The sequence below is a fragment of the Castor canadensis genome, chromosome 2 (genome assembly GCF_047511655.1).
Source record: "Castor canadensis chromosome 2, mCasCan1.hap1v2, whole genome shotgun sequence".
NCBI lineage: Eukaryota > Metazoa > Chordata > Mammalia > Rodentia > Castoridae > Castor > Castor canadensis.
Genome location: NC_133387.1, coordinates 143,270,969 through 143,286,705, shown reverse-complemented (window position 1 = coordinate 143,286,705; position 15,737 = coordinate 143,270,969).

Sequence of the window (15,737 nt, the reverse complement as noted above, 5' to 3'; positions counted from 1 at the left end):
AGTAATCCTCCAAGGCCAGAAAGGGCTACTGGGGACACAATTGAGCTCCAAAATGGATGAGAAAGACATGGAAGGGAAGAAACACACTAGTAAAGAAAAGAAGGATCATTTTAGTTCCCAAGTTTTCCTCCTTTATGGTTTAAATAGAAACCTGTGAGATTCTGGGCATGTTTACTACTCATCTCTTCACTCTGGATAAAGGATAGTGCATTTGCATGGCAAGATTTTGATGATGCAGGGATATTTAGGGACTGTATCCTTCAAGAGGGCCTCATATGTTTCTCTAAAGACAGAAAAGTAAGGATGGCAGGCCATGTAAAGCCAAAATGATGCACAAGAGACAAACTTGAGGGTTTTCTGGTGGGACCAAGAGATGTGAGCAATCTACACCCGACACAGAGCTACATGGGACTAACACAAATGAGTTTCCCTGCCACTTCTCCCAAACCTGCAAAAAGCTGCAGCTGCCTGGCAGTCAGTGAGTCCACCTGGCAACACAAACTCCCACACGCACCCAGAACAATCCAGGAGATGGCGGTTCAGTGGCTTGACTCCAGCATCCTTAAAGAAATAGCACCCAAGCCAAACCCATTTCCATGACTGTCCTTTTATCTCATTCCAAATAGCTGTAGTGCCATTTCCCTGCTGTTTCAGAGTAGCTGCGAACTTGTGTCAAGCCTTAGAATGTGAATATTGTGCAGAACATAAAAAGCTGAGTTGAAGAAGGTCTCTGAAGTTAGAATGCAATCATTCCTAGGTAATAGATGTCTATCATCAAATAACTAATGTATGTAATGCTGTTTTACTGCAGAAAGTTATATTTATAACTTTTCATGTCTTCTGGAAATAAATACCTACATTTGTAAGTCTTCTGTAGTACATTTTAAAAATATAGGCCAATGTGGAAAAATTACAAAATTTATAATAAATGTTTAAAACTATTTTTTCACTAAAGTAGACATAATGAACAAAGCACAAGCAAAAGCAATACGCACACCAAAAATAGTACATAAATAAATAGCTATCATGTATATATGATGATGTCTAACCTCAACAGAAATCAAAGAAATGTATGTTAAGACAACATACATAATCCACAAGATGTGTGGATTATCTCCACACATCACTGACCCAATTTGTTATATGCTGAAGACAATGCACATTGTTTTCATACTTGGCATTGACTGGGGGAAGTACTGTTAAGTATCTCTATGTAATTGTCACAAATCAAAACACATCTGTCAATAAAAAATGTGTTCTTGTTGGCTGCCCTCTTTTAGTTCTTTCTTTAGTTGGTACTTCTTAGAATTCTGTTCTTATTCACACTCCATGACTTTTTGTCTCAAGAAAAATTAGTGTACAGAAAGCCAGTTAGAAAGGCTGAAGAAACAAAAAATAATGAGTATTTTTTCTATGTATCATTTCAGCTGTTAATAAAAATGCTCTCATGTGCACTGAGACAAATGTCAAGGGCAATTGGAATCTTTTAACTTGACAATGAAATTCAGGATATAGAGCACAAAGAAATGTGTATTTAGCAATTATCTCCCATCTGTCTTCACAAACGAAGGACTTAAGGGATTCAATTGCTAAGAACAGCAGATGAGGTATTAGTAGATACATAGATTAATATGAAATGGTCATAATAAGCTCAAAGTATTATTAATGAGCACAGAGTGAGGTCTTTTTCTTTTATTCCTCCCTTCCTCCCTCTTTCTTTCTTTCTTTCTTTCTTTCCTTCCTTCCTTCTTAATTTCTTTTTCTTTCTTTCCTTTCATTTTATTTCTTTCAACAGGATCTCGTTATGTAGCCCAGCTGGGCTCAAATTTATAATTCTCCTGCCTCAGACCCACCAAGTGCTGGGATTACAGGTATGAATCACCTTGCCCAACAGAGTAATGTCTTTTCTAAGTAGATAAGCACAAATACAATCTTGAGATTGTATAATAAAGACCGCTACTGATATCCTCTTAGGAGGTTTGTTGCTTAGTATTTGAGCTTGCTACCAAAATACAAACAAGAAATTCTCTTTCATGTTCCCCAAACGTCACCATTAGAAAGACAATCAGTGGTTTTAGCTTGCAACACTCACAGTTTTTCTCCAATAAACTCAGGAAGGGATGCCCAAATTCTCTATAGTTTCTTTTTTTCAACTGTGCTACTGCTATCTACTGCTATCTACTTTTGAGTTTAATTTGTTCTAAGAAACTACTTCCTCACCAGTAAAAAATAGAAGATGTTTTAACATTTGCCACCAAATCAGCTTTTGAATATTAATCACAAATGATTCTTATTAAATGATACATAGAAAAAATACTCATTATTTTTTGTTTCTTCAGCCTTTCTAACTGGCTCTCTATACACCAATTTTTCTTGAGGTTTTCTGTATAAAAATATTTAACTATCACATGAATCAACTTCTGAAAAGATTCTTGACAGAGAAATAAGCTTCAATGATGAATATGCTAAGCCCTTTCATTAAGTCTCAGGAAAGACTTAATGAAGTATTGTATTTGTTCAATGCCCCATTTGCTTCCAATAGTTTATTAAACCCTCACCACACCAAAAGGAAAGTTACAATTATTGCTATTTTTACAAATATAATTAGAGACTCAGAAACATAAATTAACCTGTTCAAGGTCACATCCCAATAAAGGACAGAGTCAGAATTCAAACACATTTTATCAATAATGCTTTTTGCCCCACAGGACAGTTTCTTCTTCCTAGAATCCCTCCAAATTCCATGCTCATTTCAGTTATGTTATCGCTCCATATTCCTGTCAAAATATATCAGGTATTTCTATCAGCAGAACGTTTAAGGCTTTTAATTCATTTTTAGATATTAGTATTACTCCCAGCCTGTCTTGGAACATCTACTTACTCAGTTTACCAAGCATGGGATTTTTATTGTATGTGCCTGAGTATCTCATCCCTCCTCTTAGAGTAAGAGGCACAAAGACACACATATATTTACATTCCAGTATTCACTGATCTGAAAAAAGCATGTCAGTAATACATGGAATAAATGACACTAATGTCCCTGATCTTAAGATGTTAGCTCTGACTTGGACACAGAACTAAAGTACATCTTTTTCTATTTTGATGTTCCAAGTTTACTCAAACCAGCTTCAAACCAAGGAGTATACTATGCATTTTTAAAGAGGGTTCATGAGACCCTGAGCAGCACTAAATAACTCTGCTATGGACCAGAGCTCCTGCCCCAGCTAGATTCTTTTCTCTCTTTCTCATCACATCTACTTCCTGGTTGCCACTCTCTCTTCTCTGTCTTATTGTAAACTGTCTCATCTTGCACACAGCCAGTAATGGTTGATCCAGACATATTCTTACGAAAGCCTTTACCTCATGCTCCACCCCTGCGAATTCTCATGCTGTCTCTCAATTTAAATTTCCGAGAGTCTAATTTACCAAGTTCATCTTTGTAAGCCAAGGAACACAATCTCAGGTCACTAACTAGTTTTATGGATGGGAAACTTCTGGATCAGAGGTTATGCCTTGTCCAACTGGCTGTAGGGGAGTGGATGCAAGTCTTTTGGTTCACCACCCAGTCTTTATAAAAGGAGATGCATGGTGGGACAGATACCAAAAACTCTGTCTAATGCCACATATTCAAGTTCAGGTTATTTCTTTATGGGAAGGTTTGCCTTCCCTATCTCCTTTCCAAAGCACAAAGATAGATCAGATCCTCAACCCCCATGTGATGTTTAACTGAATTTCAGACATCCTCAGTGAAGATATTGATGGAAGAAATGATGTCCCTTTGTAAAATAAGAACCTAAATATAAAGTTACAAATTAAAGAAATTTATGGAGGAAATGGCTGTTACATGATCTCAGTTCCAGCCTTGTTCCTGCAAAGAAATTTCAGGTCATATCTATACAGAGCTTTTGGAAGACAATTTGGAGTTTCTAGATTGGCTCAGGCTGAGACTTGAGAAATGAATTGCTCTCTTAAAGGTTGGATTCGGTCAGAGAAATTCCTGGAAAAAACTAGGTACCATTCTAGGATTTGGAGTGATTTTAGCAACTAAATTTGCTAAGCATGTTCTTTTATTACTATTTGGGGACTTATTTAAAGAAACTGAATTGACCCCCAGCACTAGTGAAGTACAGAGGACTTAAAACATGCAATTGTAGCTCAAAACCCACATCTCACATTCTTTTCAATATTCACTTCACAATTCCATTACTGATTGCCTCTGACAGCAGGTGTAGTACAACTTTATGGGCAGTCTTTTCATTTTTATGAAGCTTTCTCTCTGAAATATTAGAGATCTGGGATTAGTGATTTCATAGGCACAAGTTCTATCATTCATAAATCTTTTATCTTAAAATTGAAGGCATTATCTTTAAATGTGTTCTACAAATCTTTCATGGGACTAGCAAGTCATTTATGTACTATATGTGAGGTGACTGTACGAAGCATACTTTATGAAGTTTTTGGACCATTAACTCTAGCTTTTGATTTTTCTTCATTTAAAAATGATACATTTGAATGTTTTGAGGCTGTGATGGTAAAAGCAGCTTCAATGTATTTTGTCTTTATGGTCACTGAGGTAGGTCACCACGGTGATTGAAGTCTCCCTGCAGACTTTTATATACTTGAAACCAAAAATATTTAAGGGTGTGCCAAATGAGTAGTGCTTTAATTTTTATTTATATTCTATTTTTGGTGTAGTTGTGATTATAGCCTCACCAAGACGGGTGATCAGTAATGAATGTGTCCTGTTGGCAGATCCCTCCAGGGCTCTGGTTCAATCTTGAGTTATGGGATGAGGACAAAATGAACTATTTTTCAAGCTTGTAAATATGTGACAAATGACAGTGCAAGAACTATTGATTCCAATCACAGTGATACAATGTTTCATAGTCAAGACTGACTCGGGCTTTACAAATTACTTGCAAGTTGAACAGTAAAGCCATGCACAACATGCTTCAAACTGGATCAATCTTTAAGAATATTTGTGTCGGTATTCACCTCTAATTTGAATAAACTCCCAAATTGAAATGGACTTTGCTTCTATTTTTTACATTAGTGGGGTACTATTAAGTTTCCCCAATCTTAGAAAATGGAGCAGAACCTTTCCTTATAAAACCCCTATGGCTTTACATATATTTATCTCTTTATCTATATTAGTTATGTAGTTATAATCCAAATATAATTGAGAGATGTTTCTCAAGAATATGGATCTTGGAAAAGCTACAAATCCATAGGATCTGCCTAGTTCAGCCTTCAAACACTATTCAAACATATTCAGAGGCAAAAAACATTTAATAGATTAGAATTTGAGACTAACAGCCATTGTGTTCCTACTTGGATCAGTCTGATTTGGTTATTTCAGGAAACATGACAGGCATTTAAATGTAAAAACAGACATTCTTTAAAATCTCCATACCTGGACCCTGAGCATTCCTGTTTGTGGAGAAAATGTTTCCTAACTCCTAACTATACAAACCCAGTGAAATCTACTTTGAGGGAACAGAAATCATTTTGCAGCAATTGGAATAAGGCAGTACATGTACCCCCACTGCTTTGTGGTGCACCATCTTAAACTTGGCCTCAGGTTGTCATGGTATATTTTATGCAGGACTGACCTTAGCAGAAACTCTGCATGCTGATGTATTATTGACCTTCTTCCCTACTGCTTACTCATACAGGCCATCTGGGTACCAGGAGAGTACAGGGAATATATCCAACTTTCCAGACCAAGTCAAAAATAAATACAACAAAGTGGGGTAGGATGGGATGAGGGAAGGAGAGCTCTTTGGCTTGTTCTGTGACGTTGTTTATTCAGGTATAATTGGTGTGGGCCTGACCAAGGCACAGTTTCATTCTTTGTCTAACTCGCTGTCCTCCTAGCCCCTCCCTGTACTGTTCATTTCCATCAAAGTGTAATGAAACACTAAGTAAGAAAGGAGGGCAGATGTGGCAAGGCTACCACCAGCCCCTCATGACAGAGTTAAACTTCTAGCAAAACTGAAATTAGCCAGGGTGTTTGTGTGGCCAGTGAACCTCAGCAGACCTGATCCTGACCCAGTCCACATAAGCAAGTCCTACCTCTCTATCCTGCCTATACTCTGCTCAAATGCTGGAGCATCAGGAGAGCTGGGTTGTCAGACTGGAGGTTTTTCTAGCTAGGCAGCACTTAGCTCTCATCCAGTTGAATCCCAAAGATCCCAGCCTCACCAAGGCAGGCACATTGACAGCTTCACAGTAAATGTTCCCTAGCCCGAGATCCATTTTTAGAAGCTTCACTTGGTTGATCAATGGTTTCCATTCAATGAGGATATTGACTTAGAAAACTGTCTCAGAATGTCAGATGCAATTCAGACCATGCTAATCTCCAGGACCCAAAGATAATGGTGAGTTCTCCATAGCACAGAACCCTACCAAAGCTTAACCTCCCTTCCAGTTCTTCACAATTTGAAGGAAAGAGCTATTTATTCACAATTTAGTTGAGAAGAATAAAAAGTGTTTTTAAAATATATATTTTTTTATGTTAAAAATAACTTTTTGTACAAAATATTCAGCATTTTTTCACAGCATAGAAATATAGTGAGACGGTATTAGTCAAAATGAAGGTACTAACTCCTGAAACACCTGTCTGTCCCCACCTACTACCTCTCATTTCTGTAATCCTTTGTGTGGAAACCATGATAGTATCATCCATATTAGAACTGGCTGTTAACATGTGTCCATCCTTTTGAGAGGATGAAGATACAGGCTATGCATTAATCTTGTGAGTCTGAGACTGGTATAAAGGACAAATTCAATATTTACTGAATGAATAATCAATCATAGCTAGTTGCTATTTAGAATTTCAACCCACCAGGCACTTTGCATGATTACCACAACTACCTAAGGAGGTAGATACTACCTTCACTCCCACTGTACAGATTAGAAAACTGAGGCTTCGGGAGGTGAATAGTAGAAGAAGGTGAGCCAGGAATTTTACTTAGGTGGTCTAGTTACAAAGATTGGGTTCTGCTACAACACATGGTTGTGGATGAATTTATGTACAGATAGGAAATGTACATTTTTGATTGCCGAGGAAGTAAGGGCAAATCTACACTGTCACCGGGTATATTAGGTTATGACTATAATTCAGGTCTTTGGGGAGAGAGACCACAAATTGTAAAATGCTGTCTAGCTCTGTTCTATTTGCTTAGGCTTTTTTTTTTTGGCATGGCATAACTGAGAGGCATAAGCATAGATTTAGGGGTGCATTGATTGTATATGTGTTCAGCAAATGGGTTGATCTATGATATGCAAGCCCAGCGTGCGGACTGTGCAGCATACAAACTCCTCCCAATGACTCTTCTTGCCAGCAGTGTGGCTTTGAATCAGCAACACAACTTCTTTAACTGTTACCTCTCTGAAAAATGGAACAAATAAGTGGCAACTTCTCCACAGGGACACTGTAAGGAATAAGCGAGCTAAGACATAGGAAATGCTTGACATAGCAATTGCTGCACGTTTAGGAGTTTAATATATGATGGAGATCTTTGAGATATCAAAATAGCTGAATATCTTCGGATACCTAACCAAAGTTAAAAAAAATTACTAAGGGTGACATAGATAAGGAAAGGCACAAAACATAAAAGAAATGAAAAAATGTGTCTAATGCTGTAAACTGTATAGTTAAAATGGCAAATCTCATGTGTTATATACATATATCTCCACAATAAAAATATTCATGCTTAAAAAATGCAGTATATACCAATGGGGGAAAAACCAAAAACAAAACCCAAATGAAGCTATGATTGCTGTGGAAATTTCTAAACTGTTTAGAATTACGTGTTTTGTTTTTATTATTGCTAAAATTTAAAACTTGTAAATTTTAATTAAAATATTTGTGTCAAGTAATGATAACATCTAACCAAATTTTTATTAACATTCTTAAGACTTTCATATTTTCTTTGCCTTTCTAAGAACTACTAGGCACTCAAAAAGTTTTATATATTTTTTAAGTAATTTAATGCTTTAAAAGCACATATTGTGTCATACATGGTTTTTTTTGTTTGTTTTTGTTTTTTGAGGGTTTTTTTTTTTACAACTGACAGAGGTTAATATTTCCATGGTTTGGGAAAATAGTTGAGTTTGGGATTGTGACTTGCTGATAGTCTGTTGTTACCTGTCCAGAAAAGTCCAGCTGTATATGTTTAGGAGACCAAGAGCCCAAGAGGAGACTGGGAACCTTAACAAAGACAGTGAACTGGTTGATTCCAACCTATGGCTATAGAATCCTCATTTCATGTATCCACACTGAATTGTCTCATAAACCATAGATGTGCAAAATGTCCTATTTGCACATTTATGAGACCTGAAGTCAAGCCACATAACCTAATAGTTTAACCACTATTAGGTAAATACTGACTCTACCTGGAGGATGATAAGAAGGTCCAGGAAAGGTTCTGATACCCTTGAGGTTAAGACCTAAAGGACAAGTGACAGGAGATGGTAGAAAATATTGACCTTGTGGTATGTTAGAAGCTCCATCTGTCGACATGATCCTATACCTTAAAGACCCAAAAAACTCTACTCAGAAGCTTCTAGACATCATCAATAGCTATAGCAAGGTAGCAGGATATAAAATCAACATAGAAAAATCATTAGCATTTCTATACACTAACAATGAGCAAACAGAAAAAGAATGTATGAAAACAATTCCATTTACAATAGCCTCAAAAAAAATCAAATACCTAGGTGTAAACCTAACAAAAGATGTGAAAGACCTCTACAAGGAAAACGATACACTTCTGAAGAAAGAGATTGAGGAAGACTATAGAAAGTGGAGAGATCTCCCATGCTCATGGATTGGTAGAATCAACATAGTAAAAATGTCGATACTCCCCAAAGTAATCTACATGTTTAATGCAATTCCCATCAAAATTCCAATGACATTCATTAAAGAGATTGAAAAATCTACCATGAAATTTATATGGAAACACAAGAGGCCACGAATAGCCAAGGCAATACTCAGTCAAAAGAACAATGCAGGAGGTATCACAATACCTGACTTCAAACTATATTACAAAGCAATAACAATAAAAACAGCATGGTACTGGCACAAAAACAGACATGAAGACCAGTGGAACAGAATAGAGGACCCAGATATGAAGCCACACAACTATAAGCAACTTATCTTTGACAAAGGAGCTAAAATTATACGATGGAGAAATAGCAGCCTCTTCAACAAAAACTGCTGGGAAAACTGGTAAGCAGTCTGCAAAAAACTGAAACTAGATCCATGTATATCACCCTATACCAAGATTAACTCAAAATGGATCGAGGATCTTAATATCAGACCCCAAACTCTTAAGTTGATACAAGAAAGAGTAGGAAATACTCTGGAGTTAGTAGGTATAGGTAAGAACTTTCTCAATGAAACCGCAGCAGCACAGCAACTAAGAGATAGCATAGATAAATGGGATCTCATAAAACTAAAAAGCTTCTGTTCATCAAAAGAAATGGTCTCTAAACTGAAGAGAACACCCACAGAGTGGGAGAAAATATTTGCCAACTATACATCAGACAAAGGACTGATAACCAGAATATATAGGGAACTTAAAAAACTAAATTCTCCCAAAACTAATGAACCAATAAAGAAATGGGCAAGTGAACTAAACAGAACTTTCTCAAAAGAAGAAATTCAAATGGCCAGAAAACACATGAAAAAATGCTCACCATCTCCAGCAATAAAGGAAATGCAAATTAAAACCACGTTAAGATTCCACCTCACCCCTGTTAGAATAGCCATCATCAGCAACACCACCAACAACAGGTGTTGGCGAGGATGCGGGGAAAAAGGAACCCTCTTACACTGTTGGTGGGAATGTAGATTAGTACAACCACTCTGGAAAAAAATTTGGAGGCTACTTAAAAAGCTGGACATCGATCTACCATTTGATCCAGCAATACCACTCTTGGGGATATACCCAAAAGACTGTTACTCCAGAGGCACCTGCACATCCATGTTTATTGCGGCACTATTCACAATAGCCAAGTTATGGAAACAGCCAAGATGTCCCAGCACTGACGAATGGATTAAGAAAATGTGGTATCTATACACAATGGAATTTTATGCAGCCATGAAGAAGAACGAAATGTTATCATTCGCTGGTAAATGGATGGAATTGGAGAACATCATTCTGAGTGAGGTTAGCCTGGCTCAAAAGACCAAAAATCGTATGTTCTCCCTCATATGTGGACATTAGATCAAGGGCAAACACAACAAGGGGATTGGACTATGAGCACATGATAAAAGCGAGAGCACACAAGGGAGGGGTGCGGATAGGTAAGACACCTAAAAAACTAGCTAGCATTTGTTGCCCTTAACGCAGAGAAACTAAAACAGATACCTTAAAGCAAATGAGGCCAATAGGAAAAGGGGACCAGGAACTAGAGAAAAGGTTAGATCAAAAAGAATTAACCTAGAAGGTAACACCCACACACAGGAAATCAATGTGAGTCAATGCCCTGTATAGCTATCCTTATCTCAACCAACAAAACCCCTTGTTCCTTCCTATTATTGCTTATACTCTCTCTACAACAAAATTAGAGATAAGGGCAAAATAGTTTCTGCTGGGTATTGAGGGGGTGGGGGGGAGAGGGAGGGGGCGGAGTGGGTGGTAAGGGAGGGGGTGGGGGCAGGGGGGAGAAATGAACCAAGCCTTGTATGCACATATGAATAATAAAAGAAAAATGAAAAAATAAAAAAAAAAATCAGACCCCAAACTCTTAAGTTGATACAAGAAAGAGTAGGAAATACTCTGGAGTTAGTAGGTATAGGTAAGAACTTTCTCAATGAAACCGCAGCAGCACAGCAACTAAGAGATAGCATAGATAAATGGGATCTCATAAAACTAAAAAGCTTCTGTTCATCAAAAGAAATGGTCTCTAAACTGAAGAGAACACCCACAGAGTGGGAGAAAATATTTGCCAACTATACATCAGACAAAGGACTGATAACCAGAATATATAGGGAACTTAAAAAACTAAATTCTCCCAAAACTAATGAACCAATAAAGAAATGGGCAAGTGAACTAAACAGAACTTTCTCAAAAGAAGAAATTCAAATGGCCAGAAAACACATGAAAAAATGCTCACCATCTCCAGCAATAAAGGAAATGCAAATTAAAACCACGTTAAGATTCCACCTCACCCCTGTTAGAATAGCCATCATCAGCAACACCACCAACAACAGGTGTTGGCGAGGATGCGGGGAAAAAGGAACCCTCTTACACTGTTGGTGGGAATGTAGATTAGTACAACCACTCTGGAAAAAAATTTGGAGGCTACTTAAAAAGCTGGACATCGATCTACCATTTGATCCAGCAATACCACTCTTGGGGATATACCCAAAAGACTGTTACTCCAGAGGCACCTGCACATCCATGTTTATTGCGGCACTATTCACAATAGCCAAGTTATGGAAACAGCCAAGATGTCCCAGCACTGACGAATGGATTAAGAAAATGTGGTATCTATACACAATGGAATTTTATGCAGCCATGAAGAAGAACGAAATGTTATCATTCGCTGGTAAATGGATGGAATTGGAGAACATCATTCTGAGTGAGGTTAGCCTGGCCCAAAAGACCAAAAATCGTATGTTCTCCCTCATATGTGGACATTAGATCAAGGGCAAACACAACAAGGGGATTGGACTATGAGCACATGATAAAAGCAAGAGCACACAAGGAAGGGGTGAGGATAGGTAAGACACCTAAAAAATTAGCTAGCATTTGTTGCCCTTAACGCAGAGAAACTAAAGCAGATACCTTAAAAGCAACTGAGGCCAATAGGAAAAGGGGAACAGGTACTAGAGAAAAGGTTAGATCAAAAAGAATTAACCTAGAAGGTAACACCCACACACGGGAAATCAATGTGAGTCAATGCCCTGTATAGCTATCCTTATCTCAACCAGCAAAAACCCTTGTTCCTTCCTATTATTGCTTATACTCTCTCTACAACAAAATTAGAAGTAAGGGCAAAATAGTTTCTGCTGGGTATTGGGGGGAGAGAGAAGGAGGGGGCGAAGTGGGTGGTAAGGGAGGGGGTGGGGGTGGGGGGAGAAATGACCCAAGCCTTGTATGCACATATGAATAATAAAAGAAAAATGAAAAAAAAAATAAAAGTGACTCTCAGGAAAAAAGAAAAAAAGAAGCTCCGTCTGTGACCAGGAGCATTTCAGGCCTTAGACTGGAAAGGGAGAATCAGCGCATCCTCATAAGCAGTTCTTGGCAATGTCCAAAGCCTTCTTTGCAAGAGTTTAAAGAAAGCACATGACTTACAATTCAAGTCACCAGGTTATCAATGATCTAGCATACTGGGACCTAAGCGATAGGAAGCTATATACCAGATGGAACTGGATGAAGGAAATAGAGGCCAATATGGGTAGTGAACATAGTTGCATTTAAAAGATCCTCATCCAGTCTCCTTCAACCTTGACTTCATAGTCTACTTCTAAGACACCATATTGGGGTCTGCATCCATCTATTCCCCACCCTTCACCCAACTGATCATGCCAAAAACCTTTCTTCTTCAGACTCAAGATTTCAGGATCATCTTCTAGTCCTTCCTATCCATGGTACCCACATCCTTCCAATTTTCATTTCTATTGTCAACCTTAACCACTCATTTAATTTTAATAGTGTGCTTAGCATAATAGTACAAAAAATTGTCATTTGTGTGCTGTCATCTCCACCCACACTGACAAACTCCTCTTCTGGACCCAGGTCAGATCTCATCTGATCATGTTCCTTCTGACTATTCTCTTTGGGCTTCTATTTCTCAAATATCATTTGAGGAGCAAAACACCTTCTTGCTAATGCACAAAGCACATAGAATTAGAATATTAGTGTCACATAGGCCCTTAAAAATACTGAAGTCCAACACTCTCAATTTATTAAACAGGAAATTGGGGTTCTGAAAAGTAAAAATACCCAGTAAGGTAGAAGAATTTTAAAGGTGGTTTTCCTTTTCTCATGTGGGTGCTTACACACCATTCTATGTTGTCGTCCTGTGAAATTATGGTGTATGACAATTCCACTCACCAAGAAAGCACAAAAGCAGGACCTGCAGAGATAGAAATAGAGTAAACTTACTGCTTAGTAAACTAAGAAAGTAAAATCCTTTGTATGTGTCCCTACCTAAGAAGATATTCATTAACATCCTCCCATTAGAGACTAGAGCCTCAATTCAAAGAATGTTCTGGACAGAAGAGAGTAGGGGTTGGAAAACAATTGCTCATGAGTGAAGCCAGTCCTCTTCCTATCTTTGTAAAGAAGATCCTATTGGAATCCAGTCATATTTACTCATTTACATTTGAGCCACAATGGTAGAACTGAGTAGTTGTGGCAAACTATATATTCTGAAAAACCTAAAGTATTTGCTATGTGTACTTTTTATAGACAAAGTTTGCTGAACTCTGGATTAGAGCATTTTAACTCTATGCAAATGATTCAAAGACCTGCCAAAGGCTTTTCTGTGAAAGTTATCCAAAGTGATAACTGGCTGGCTTTAGGCTAAGTGGCCACAGCTGGTTGTGATCTTTACCTCAAAGTCTTTGGATCTTAATTGTTGAGTTCCTTTGATGTCAATTCAGCCAATGTGCTTCCTATCTCTGCAGTTAGAAGCACATAGACAAAATTCCCACCTGCCATATTCCACCACTCCCTACTGGTCTCCCACTAGCCGCCCTGCTCCAGTCTACATTCTCCAAACTGCACCCCATGCAGGTGCCTGTGCTACTCATTATGAGCAAATTTTCTAGGATGTACATTTAGCTAGGCCACCCTTTCCCACATGAAATCTCCAGTGACCCCACTACTCAGAGAGGGCTCTTGCAACCCAGGTTTACATTAGAATCCTGGAGTGTTACATAAATCACAGAAATCTAGGTCTTACCTCAAATGTACTAATCTGAAAAGTATATATTCTCCTATATATCCCCTCTTTATAAAGGCTTTCCCTGCCTATCTTGTCTGAAGGAGAATGCTCTGACACTGTATCCTTCTCCATTTTATTACCCTAATTTACTCTCTTAACAGCACTTATTGGACAGATAATTTGTTTACTTTTTGTTGTCAGTTATTTCACCAAATAATATGAGTTTCATAAGACTGTGGACTGGCCCACAATCAGGGCTTCAGACCTATTTGTTCAATCTGTTTGGATGTTTTTCCTTGCTCTGGCCCCAGCATCCTCTGTGCTTTACCCATCCAGCTCTGACTTGCTCTAACCCATACCCAGGTTCCCCTGTACCACCTAGTTAAAGTGGCTGGAGCACTGTACCGCTTCCAGGTTGCCATGCCATCATGCTCGTGGACTGCTGTCTCTTCTGCCTCCAGTGTCCTCTCCCTCTGCATCCACCTGGGGAGCTCATAATTGCTTCTCCACAAGCCACTTCAAAGTTGCCTCCTTACCTCAGCCTGGTAAGTAGAAGTGACCCCTTCATTCTCAAGCCAGCAAAGTATTCCATTGTAGTGCAGAGAATTCCACTATGGGTCTTATTTATATCAGAAAGACCTTACATCACTAAACTGGGGCTTCCTGTAAGTATTCATTTTATATTCCCAGAACCTAGAACCTAAATCAATGAGTAATGAGTCAAAAAAGAAGGTAAAGAAGCTAGGGTGGAAGGCAAAGGGAAAGAGGAAGCAAAAGAAGGGAGAGAAGGGAAGACAAAGAATCCATCTTCTCCCCAGAGTGTTCTGTTCTGTGCTCAAGGTTTGGTGCTACTTTGCTAAACAAGCTCGTCCAGTATTGTAAAACTAAGAGAGCAGTCCCAGGTACATGATCTGCTCAGTGGTTTATTTGAACCCTTTACTGGTTGTATCTGGTGTCTTCCTTGAAGATGCTGCCAAGAGGAGAAGGGATGAACCATCTTAATCAGACTTAGTTCCATGTATGTAGGGATCACAGTCTTGGCAACATAGTGCAACCATGTTGAAAACTGCCAGTAGGCACTGAACAGCCTCAAATTTAACTGCCTTCATGTTTTTGCAAATTCTCTGTTCTCCTTCTAGGAGGATTCAAGATTGTCAGCTGTGACATTAAATGCTTTAATTAAAGGTTTTATGACACCCTCAAGATATACCAAAGTGAAAGGCTAATACAGGAAAATTTCCCTCAGATGGAGAAGCTGTAGAAACTTTTTCTCCACATTGAAACATTGCATTACTGGAGAGTAAACAGGAGTTTTCACTTGGGTCAAGGATGCATACAAGGGAGAAAAGGACTGCTGTGGAAGGACTCACGTTCCCTCAGCAAGGCATTCTGCATATGGCTATTTTGGCTGATGATATACCTTTAAAAATATAGCTCTATTATGGATGCATTTCATTAGTTAAAAGGGTGACAGTTCTCTATATTAATGAAATAGAGTTAAGTTCCAATCAGATGAACCTGCCATAAATATCCAATACTCCCTGGTAGAATTTTTTTTTACACTTTCATTGATGATAAAAAATGGCTTCCTGATTAAAAGAGAAATTCTAGCTGCTTCCTAGAAGAAGAGTTGGGAGGAAAAAGAACATAAAATAAAGATGTATGGCAGAGCAGAGCAAAGCTACGCAAGTTTCACATTTTTCTTAAATGCACATGACAGGGCTCCAGTGGGAAGTAATTTACAGCAGGTGAAACCAAGGCTCAGATAAGTTAATTGAACTTGCTCCAAGTCACTTCAGATTTGTGGTGGGAATGGGATTTGAACC